This window comes from Callospermophilus lateralis, unplaced genomic scaffold (assembly GCF_048772815.1).
Source record: "Callospermophilus lateralis isolate mCalLat2 unplaced genomic scaffold, mCalLat2.hap1 Scaffold_2940, whole genome shotgun sequence".
Lineage (NCBI taxonomy): Eukaryota > Metazoa > Chordata > Mammalia > Rodentia > Sciuridae > Callospermophilus > Callospermophilus lateralis.
In genome coordinates, this window is record NW_027513599.1 from 144,496 (window position 1) to 155,583 (window position 11,088).

Here is an 11,088-nt window from a genome sequence, read left to right on the forward strand (position 1 = left end):
GGGTTCAGTGTGGAAGAAGACTTTTAAGCAGGTTTGTTACTGTCTGAAAACATCTCCCAGCATCTACAGGGACAGCTGGGGAAATGAGCTAGGTGACTGGGCAAGTTCTTTACTCTCTCTAATTTTTGTTTCCTCGGGTGTAAATTGGGATGATCGCAGGATTTATTTCACAGGACTGTTGTGAGTATTGTGGGAGTGAATGCTTGTACAGCACTGAAACCAGGACCTGGCACATCCTGAGCCTTCAGGAAGTGTGAGCTAGTATTCTCATGAGGAATCCATCAATACCCAAGGTCAAAATGTTGGTGTTCGGGTTGCCAAGGATCGGGGGAAATTCACTGTGAAAGTCCATGGCTTTTTATTATGTTTTGAGGTTGAAAAGAGTGATTTCTTTATAGACTCAAAATTTTCTGGAAATACAAATGTACCTTTTGAAATTTAGTCCTGAGGGGCAGCTTAGATCTCCTGCTGCCGCGGTGGTGATGTCTGGCCCTGTTGAAAGGAAGCACGTTTGCGTTTAATGCAAAGCCCACAAAGGACCTCCTTCGCTTGAACTTTAAACTTTACAGAGGAACAAATAAAATACATGGGAGCAAAAGTTCCTCGGTTCTTCTGCCACCAACAGATGGGGTTAAGGGTCTCGTATTCTCTCTTTGGACTTAAGGAAAGTGGACTTCCGGACATCCTTTATAAGGAAACTGGCTTCTGTACCATTTTTGGCCTTAGGATTTTGGGAAGATAGATTCCAACCATATGGAGACAGTAAACCAAGAATGTGAAGAAAAAAAAAAAAAATCTGATCTTTTGTTCATCCAGAAGTAAGTGACGGCTGTTGGCTGCAAAGTATATTTTTGTTATTAAAGAAGCAAATTAAAATTGCAAGAAAACAATGGAATGATCAGCTTACCAAAGTTATTTGCTTTGATTAAAAGCCCCAATAAGTGTATCTTGGTTTCTATAACTGCTTCATTTAGCACTTGACATGTAATAGATTTTTTTTTCACAGTATAATATCTCCATTGAAATATAATTATTTTGCAGATTGCTCAACTGTATACTCTTATAAACATGCTGTTAGGGGGACTCACCCCTGGCGATCATCAGGATATCATGACAATGTGCACAATTGATGGACATATGAGGGATGTGGCAGCTGAGCTCTGAGCAGAGAAGGTGATTTGTTGCAGAGCAATTACCCTAATGCATTTTTAAAAGCATAAAATAAAGAATCATTTCATTTGCTGAAAAGATATTTTAGGTGCTTCGGTAAAGCAGTGACAGAATATTTTGATTGTCAGGTTTTTTTTTTTTTTTTCCTTTAAAGTTAGATAATTACATTTACCAGTTAAAGAATTGCCATTTAAAAATAATATTTTGTCTAAATGTTTAAAGATGTCTATTAAAAAATGTATACTGAACATGACAGCGGCCTTTTCATGCTGTAATTCTAGTCAGTGGCCTGAAAACAATTAGGAGGAAAAAATGTACATTTATTCAGTGCTAGCTGGAGAGTCGAGAATCTGTAGAGTGCATTATGATTCTTAAGAGAGTCCTATTTTTACTCAGAGAACACCTCTGAAAAAGGTTCTGTGGCCGTGTGTGTACTTTATTGAGTTTCTCTAATGATCTCTCTAGTGACAAAGTTCCTAGTAGACCGTGGACCCTGGTACCTGCTGTCTCATTCCAAGAATGGAGAGAAACTGGGGAAAAACTTTAATAGAACAGTGAAAATTTAACTGATCAATTTAGGCCCCTCATTACGCTGTACTGGTTGTTTCAATACTGAAGTATTTGCTTATCTGTTAGTAAAATGCTCCCCTGACATCTTTGCTCATCACATACCTTTCTGAGACCCTCCCAGTGGCTTCACAATCCACCAGCCAAAGGTGGCATGCCTGCATTAACAGGAACTGCCATTCTGTCCCAGTCTGCTGGCTTCCATTTCAATGGTTGGGTGTCCGGGTTGTGCCGGTACTCATCCCTGTTTGGACTGATCTATGAGATTTAGCCTGGGAACACATGAAATATTCAAAAGCACCATTGGAAAGCTGGTGTGTGTGTGTGACCAGGCAATTCCCTGGTCCCCTGACTAAGTGACAAAGCACAATCAGCATTGTGTTCAAAGCCTGACTTTGCTGAGCTTTTTTCCAAGAGGGTGGAGCTTCAACTGGGGAAGATTTGTGCCCTAGAATGACTCCTCAAGGTGGTTCTGGGATCGTTAACCCACTGCAGCTATCAATCTGTGCCACAGGAGGGCCAAAGAGCCCTTTCAGGTCAGGAATGACATCCTGGGGAAGGGAGGAGATGATAGAATTAAACCCTCCCAGCCATGACTGGCTAGGCAGTGAGTCCGTTCTTGGTCCTTAATTCTGCAACAGGAGAACTGAAGCTTTGAGGCAGATTTCCCAGGAAAATCTGGAGCCATCATGCTTAAAAGAAGTCCCATAGCGCCTTGGCCCTGCTGAGGGGCCACCTCCTCTCAGGAACATTCAGAGGCTCACAGCTTCTTTCCCTGGCTGGCACTCAGTTATAGTTTGACTGGAATATCCCCCAAAGGCTCAGTGTTGAAGACTAGTCTTTAATGCAGCAATGTTCAGAGGGGGCTCTTTGGAAGTAATTGGATCCTAGGACTCTGACTTCATTAATGGACGAATTAATAATTTGATGGCATTATGGAAAGGGTAGGAGGTATATCTTATCCTTGGCTACACTCTCTCGCTTTCTCTCTCTCTGATCCCAGCTGCTATGAGCTCAGCAGCTTCTTCTACCATGTCCTTCCACCATGATTCTCCAAACCATTCTGAGCATGCACCCCCAACTTATGTATTTATTTATAATTTATATACAGGTTCTATTGTACTGATAGATAGGATATATAAAATTAGACTTGAAAAGGATAAGGTTAATAATAATCATCTTAATAATAGACACACAAATCTTTTCCTCCCGTACTTCCAGTGGATATTTAGTGCTCCATCCAAGGGGAGACTAGAGACCCAGGACTGTTGAGTGCCCTGGTGTTCCTCAGGGGGTCTGGCTGAATTGCACATTCTGACTGGGTAGGCCTGTGTGGGGCCTGAGATTCTGGTCTAACAAGTCCTTAGGTGAGGCTGTGGTTTCTGGCTATGAGATGTTCTTCATAATTATCCTTCTCTGTGTTTTTCCGTGTCTTCTGACACTTGGCTTATATAACAAATTCTTGAATTTGGCTTTTTTTTTTTTTTTCTCTCTAACTTTTAGAATTTTCTAAGTAAATACTGTCATTACTAAGCTAAATGATAAATGTTTTCCTGGCACTCCCTAACTTCCCGAGAACTATCACTTAGATTTTACAACATCCTTAATAAAGAATTAATTGAGTATGTCTTTTTGACGAGAGTAATTTATTTAGAGTTAGAATTTTTGAGGAAAATAATTTTTATTTGTGCTCATGACAAAGTAATTAGAGATAGCCATTTTGCTTAAAAGACGGGTTTGGGAAGAGGTTTATTTTTTATTATTTTTTTTTAAGGTATCATTTATTATGGTGGAGTCTGTGAGAGGGACTCTTTGTCCAGGACAATAGTCTTTTAGCCTTGTTAGTGTCTTATTCTTTATAAATGTGCCTAATTGTTACAGTTGCTAAACAGAACTCATCCTTCTGAGTGTGATCATTTACTGTGAGAAGGCATAATAGCAGTCGCATCTGAAATTTGCAGCAATTTTACATATTCTTTCTGCAGACATTATTTTTTTTCTTGTTTCCAAAGGCGCTGAGGAAGTGCTGCTGTTTTCCCCATTGTCAGGGGCAGCTGTCTCTGCGCTGAGGCTGTGCACCCACCAACCAGGCAGATGGTGGCTGGTAGCTGAGGCATGTCTTCTGCGCACAGGACCCACTTTGTTGGCTTTGGGGAGCACAGCTGCCATGCTGTTAGGATGGTGACAGCGAGGTGCCGTCTGCATTTCAGACACGGGAGCCCTTGTATAGAGCCATGTGCTTTGAAAGGGTGCTTGGGGTCTCCGGAGCATTGAATAGGCACTTGCATATTCAAACTGCCAGAGCTGTGTGAAAATATGGATTGCTATTAATTAGAATTTTGGATAGGAATCAGGCAGGAGGTGTGTTGCAAGGACTAAGGGAAACAGTGCCAGATCTGCATGTTAATGTATTCCTGAGGGGAGAGGCAAGCCCCAGGCCTGCAGCCTGCTTCATCCCTCCTTCTAAGACCTGATTCACTCCTCCACCTGTACGGATCCTTCATGCTAATCAAATCCATTCTGATGAGGCTTTGCTAAAGCACTTGGTTGCCTGGGGAGGGGTGCACTCTGCATGAAGGGGAAGAACATTTCCTGATGCTGGATGCTGTGACTTGGCCCTTTGAAGAGAGAGCTCAATGGGGAAGCCAGCACAGGGGTGCCTCAGCTATGGAATCTGCATTTTCCTATTGTCCTGTGTAGGCCACCAGGATCCGCTTCAGCTCTGTTCCTCCTTCCATATCCAGCCCCTCCTTGTTTCTGTCTGTTGTCCTCAAAAGGGAACATTCAAGCTTGACCCAGATACATATTTTGAAAAACAGTTCTATTAATGTATAATTTACATCTCATGCAGCTCATGAATTTAATGTCTACAATTCAGTGGGATTTGGTATAGTCAGGATCTATATAGTCATTACCACAGTCAATTTTATTTAGTGATTATTTTATTTTTTGATACCAGGGATTGAACCCAGAGTTGCTTAACCACTGAGCCACATCCCCAGCCTTTATTTACTTTTTATTTAGAGTGAGGGTCTTGCTGAGTTGCTGAGAGCCTCACTAAATTGCTGAGGCTGGCTTTGAACTCATGATCCTCCTGCCTCAGTCTCCCAAGCCATTGGGGTTACAGGCGTGCACCACCATGCCCAGAACCACGATCAATTTTATTACAACTTTACAATCTCAAAAAAACCCAAAAATAAAACAAAGACAAATATGAAATAAGCAAGAAACAAAACAAAACCCAACAAAACCCAAAACAAAACACACAAACAAAAACCCAGAAACAGCTCTAGTTATTTAGTTACAGGATATTTCTTTATCCTTAAGCTATTGTCTCTAACTCCCTCATCCTTCTTCCTCAGCTCTAAATAACTACTAATCCACTTTCATCTCTGTGGACCCAGATGCTTTTGTGTGTGAATAGTTTGGGGGCACCATGGAGGGTGAGGATCTGCATGGAGGATGAGGGTCAAGAGGAGAGGATGGGAAAACTTCCAGAACAGCTGAGAAAGCAACCCTAGCACATAAAGCCCTTGAGCTCAGTGACCATCTCTTGAAGTCAAAGTGATCTGCTTCTGGTTTGATCACCCCAACCTGACAAAATTACCCATCCATCTCTAACTCTGTCAACCTTAACAGCTTGCTAATCAGCCTGTAATTTACACTTATTTGAGAAGACATTAGTTTACGTCTTGTACCATACCCATAAGCAGTATTTTAATTTGTTTCATTTATCAATATTGTACTTTTAGGTAACTGACCACCTAGGTTTTAGGACTGAAACATCAGGAGGTTGACCAGTCAGTCAGAAATGCTATCAGTGATGTTTGAAGAGGTCAAGATAGGATTTGCATCTGATAATCCTCAGGACAATACTATCTTTTGAGAATTTGATAGTTTATCATTATTTTGTTATTTTCTGATTATCTAATCCCCCATCCTTAGCACTTCCCACCCACCTGCTGTCTATAGCAACATATGCAGATTTTTTTATAAATGACCCATAGGATTGAAGAATTTGGAACTGGGAAGGATTTCAGGGACAATTTCTTCATCAAAGCTACTTGTGTTAGCTCAGGGGCCAGAGAGGAAAAAAAAAATTATGAGAGAGAGAGAGAGAGAGAGAGAGAGAGAGAGAGAGAAGAAGAAGAAGAAGGAGGAGGAGGAGGAGGAGGAGGAGGAGGAGGAGGAGGAGGAGGAGGAGGAGGAGAAGGGGGAGGGGGAAGGAGGGAGGGGAACATCAAGCACAATAGCTTTTTGGTGACTTTTTATAAAAATCCTTACGAGCTCATCTCAATCTAATTATATCCCCAAGGCCCCCTCTTTAAATACAACCAAGTAGGTCTTCCACGTCAAAATGTGACTGTCCTCAGGGGACCCTCTTGCAGTGGGAGTGTGAACTCCATGGTGTGGGTCTCCTCATTCTCTTTCATACTGTTTCCTTTTCACCTTGGGTGAGAGGTGGGGCCCTCAGTGTGGGTGTCCCCTGCCAGCCCAGGCTGCCAGTTAGTCCTGTCATTTGGAAATTATTTCTAACCATGAGTGGCATCTCAGTGGCTGTTATCTCTTTATCAGGAGGGTACTCATACTTTCAATACCAGGAAAGAGAACAGTAGAGACGACACAGGCCAGTCTTGGTGATTATGAAAGCTACCCAACTGGGATATTTGACTCATAGTTTGTGTCAAATATTTGACCAGATATTTTGACGTTTTCATAAGCAAATTCAATGTAGACAGTTTTCAGAGTGGGCACATTCTCAGATCAAATGCTTTGGATTCAGATTCAAGTTTTGGTCTTTATTTTTTTGCTTGAAGATGATTTGATATCTTAAGTCTATATTTATATAGAAAGATATATTAAGCAATCCATGAATATTCATCAGAGGATATGTTTAAATACAGTGCCAAGTTCTTGTGATGTGTCTAAACAGAATTGACTCAACAAAGATCAAGTTAGCACACTGTCTTTTTTTATTATTATTATTTTATTTTTAGTGGTAGATGGACACAATACCTTTATTTATTTATTTTTATGTGGTGCTGAGTTTTGAACCCAGTGCCTTACATGTGCTAGGCAAGTGCTCTACCACTGAGCTACAAACTCAGCCCTAGCACACAGCCTTTTGGGCTACATCTCTGTGATCAGAAAGGTGGACATTGTGTGAACAAAGACAATGGCCGCCTGTCTATATGTTGACATGGGAAAGGACTAAAAGGTATTTTTTCAGTTCAGCTGTGACAACACTGACCTGAAAAGGCCCAAAGGAGGGGTGTCAGTTCTGTGTAGTGCATTCTAGTGATTTCTTAGGGTTTTTGCTTTGTGATGGCCATGTGTAATATGTTACCAAAAAATAGATCATAAACATTTGGTTTTGGAAGGAAGAGTATTTAAATGATGCCATAGAATGTCAAGAGGAGTAGAATTCTTGGGCTATTTAATGCTATTGACTAATGATGTTTATGATAGTTGACACAACACATAGGAGATACAACAAATTTGCTAGACAGTCTTAACAGATTTGCATAGATAGCAAATATGTGCATGCAGCCTTCTTTAAATATTGGTTTTTACATTGAGAATGAAAAATTTTCACTTGTTAATTTTATGACTGAAATATCCAACTAACTGAGCCAGTAATTCAATTTCTGTTTGGCTCAGGAAATGGCTCCTGCTTTTCAAATTACCACATGCCTGTTTTGGAAGTAGCTGACTATTTTCATTGGACTCACACTGACCTAAACCATACCCCCTTCACTGTCTTGTTTCCTGTCAGATGAGAGTGGTGTGTGTGTGTGTGTGTGTGTGTGTGTTTGAGTGTGTATGTGCTGTGAATATGAGAGAAGGTCAGAAAGAAGACAGACTGAGATGGAAAGCATCTCTCACTGAGTGAATTCATTTGTTTTTGGTACTAGGGTTTGAACTCCAGGGCACTTAACTACTGAGCCATATCCCCAGCGCTTTTTTAAATATTTATTTAGAGACATGGTCTCACTGAGTTGCTTAGGGCCTAGATGAGTTGCTGAGGCCGGCTTTGAGCTCGCCATCTGTAAATGGTCAATTTGAATTGTCAACTTGATTGAATTACAAGATGCCAAGGATTAAGAGGTTTATGGGTGTGTCAATGAGGGTGTGTCTAGGAATGATTGGCATGTGGGATAGCCAACTGAAATGGAGACCCTCCCTGAGAGTGGGCAGCACCGACCAATAGGATGATGGCTTGGATGTAATAAAAATTGGGAGATTAAGGAAGCATCAGCAGATGCAAATTCGTTCTTCTTGAACCAGTTTTTGATTGCTCCTGTGATCATGTGAGGATATGGGACTCACTTCTTCACTCTTCCAAAGCAGACTCTACCAGTGATTCTCCAGAAGCCTTCCATTTTGTACTAGGGTAGCACTGTTGATCTCTCTTGTTCTGGGGCTTCAGCCTCTTGGACTGCGCAGCTACTGGTTCTTCCAGCTCTCCAGCCTGCAGAAGGCCAATATGGACTATCCAGCTTCTGGTTGTGTAAACCAACCTATTAAGTCCCCTTTTTATAATTATACTTTCTGTTGATTCTGTTTCTTTAGAGAATCCTAATACAACATCCTCCTGCCTCACTCTTCCAAGCCACTGGGATTACAGGTGTGTGCCACTGTGCCCAGCAAGTGAGGGAGTCTTTGAATTGTTTTTGTTTTTAGGAGATTTTTCTCCTTGTTTGCTTTTATTTATTTGTTTTTAATGGTTTTTGTTGTTGTTGCTGTTGTTGAGCTGGGAGGAAAACACTGGCAGTTCTGATAATATTATGAAGCCAGAAAAGCTTCCTCTTTTTCCCCCAGTGCTGGAGATTAAACCCAGGGCCTTGTACTCGGTAGCAGGTGTTCTGCCACTGAGCTACATCTCAGCCCCTCAGCTCCTGTTTTCTTTTCTTTTCTTTTTTAAATTTTCTAAATCATTTTACTTTAATGTATTTAACAATTTATTTAATCCTCATGCATTTGGCAGGGGGGTGTACTGGGAATTGAACTCAGGGGCACTAGGCCACTGAGCCACATCCCCAGCCCTATTTTGTATTTTATTTAGAGACAGGGTCTCACTGAGTTGCTTAATGCCTTGCTTTTGCTAAGGCTGGCTTTGAACTTGTGATCCTCCTGCCTGAGCCTCCTGAGCTGCTGGGATTACAGGCGTGCGCCACTGCGCCTGTCCTCTGTTTTCTTAATAAAAGAGCTCAACTAAATTATGAAGCTGCTCCAAGTATTTGTTATTTGAAGAAAAATACACATTGAAGTTTTTCTACTTTAAAGTGATGATGAGCAAATATTTATTGAATGTCTACTGCGGGTGATGTGTTGAGTTCAGCGTGGGGTATGAATAAGACAGAGAAACACACACCCGAGGTGTTTTCTTTGTATGGTTTCCTCAAAGGATTTATAGTGATAATTTCTGGAAAAATTGGCTATCTTTATAGGGGAGTTCTGTAGCGTATACATAGATAAGGCAATACATATAGTCTCCAATTTAGGATGGGTTGTGTTCTAAAAATTTATCTGAAAATCGATTGTCTGAAAATCAGAAAGTATTTCCCTATGCTAAAAAATATCAAATGCACCTAACTTGCTTACATGATATATGATTGATCCTGCCCCACAGGTGAGGAAATCCCAGTTCATCTCCCCCTCGTGGATACCTGTTTATATAAGCAATCTGAGTCACCCAAAATGAGCGTGTTGGTAGCATTCTAATGCCTAGTCTGACCAAATCACTTAAAAAAATAAATAAATCAAGCCACATCGGCTGACGGGACTCTGCATTTGCCAGGCCACCCTTGGAACTAGAGCCTCGCTGTAGCACCGTGCACTGACCCCACCGGGGTGAGTGTTGAAGCTCCCTGGGTATCAACACCACAGTGTAGGAAGCAGTAAAGAGAGTTCCCAGAAGGTTAGAAATGAGAACCGGAGTCTACACAGTTCCTGGTCCAGGCTTAGGGTGACACCCCAGTTATCACTGCTAGGTTGGCCATCAGAGACCACAGAGTTGTCTCCCAAGTTTTGGGCTCTGGGCAGGGCCCCTGCTTTTCTGAGTCTAAGAATGATAATGTCAGGGACAATATTTCCCTGGGAAAGTGCATTGTGAGTTTAATTCAGGGCACCAACGACCCAGTTCTGATGTGCCTGGCACGTTGTAGGGGCTTATTATAGTCACCAAAGGAGTAGATGAGTGGTTTGGGAATAGAGTGCTGCTTCTGGTAAAAGGATACCCTGAGCCATTGCTGCATAAGAAAAGGGACTTCTGTCCGAGTCACTGCTCAGCTATCCTGCTTTAGGAAGTGAAGTTTCATTGAGTGAATAAGTTTGAATTAGCAACATCACACTTGGATGGCTTTTAGCTCTTCAGTAAATATGAATCAAAGGTTGAAAAATCACAAACTTTTTTTTTTCCTTCTTTTCTTTTTGGTACCAGGATTGAACCCAGGGGTGCTTAACCACTGAGCCACACCCCTATCCCTTTTTATTTTGAGACAGGTTTTGCTTCATTGCTGAGACTAGCTTTGAACTTGTGATCCTCTTGCCTCAGCTTCCCGAGCCTCTGGGAATACAGGCATGCACCACCAGGCCCAGCCTTATGAACATTTTGTAAATTGTTATACTTCTGAAGAATTATAGATAAAAAACATTGTGAAAGACATATAAGTTCAATTTAGTTCTAATTGCGATGAGACAGAATTTTCAGTTCTTCAGTACCAACTGTTGAGACTTGAAGTGAAATGTGGACAAAGAGTAATTGTTTCAAATAATATTTATACAAAGATAATTCAAACATTCTTTACTGAATAATTCAGAGGAAGCCCTGAATAATTGCTGGCTAATTCTAAGATCACCTAGAAGTCAGTTTTAGTCAGCTTTCCATTACTGTAACAAATTCCTGAGATAATCAACCTATAAAGAGAAAAGAATTATTTTAGCTTACAGTTTTGGAAGTTTCGTTCTGTGATCAGTTGGCCCAGTTGCTTTTGGATGAGGCAGTGTACCAGGAGCATGTGGTGGAGCAAAAACAGCCCACCTCCTATCCTAGCCTGGGAGCAAAAGGAGAGAGGAAGAGGAAGAGCCAAATCCCCTTCAAAGACATGCCCCCCCATGCCCCAAAGACCTCCATGAGTTCCCACCACCTCACAACAGTGCTAACTTGAGACCAAGCCTTGACACCTAGGACTTTGGGTGACATTCCAGAGTCAATGTAGCAATTGCCTCTTAAAGAGATTTCCCCCACAGAGTTAGGTACTTGAATTCCCTTCAGCGTCCTACTGACTTTAATGACATGTCTCTGGAAACTCAGGATGGTGTACTGTGTGTGTCTGTGGCACTGCTGTT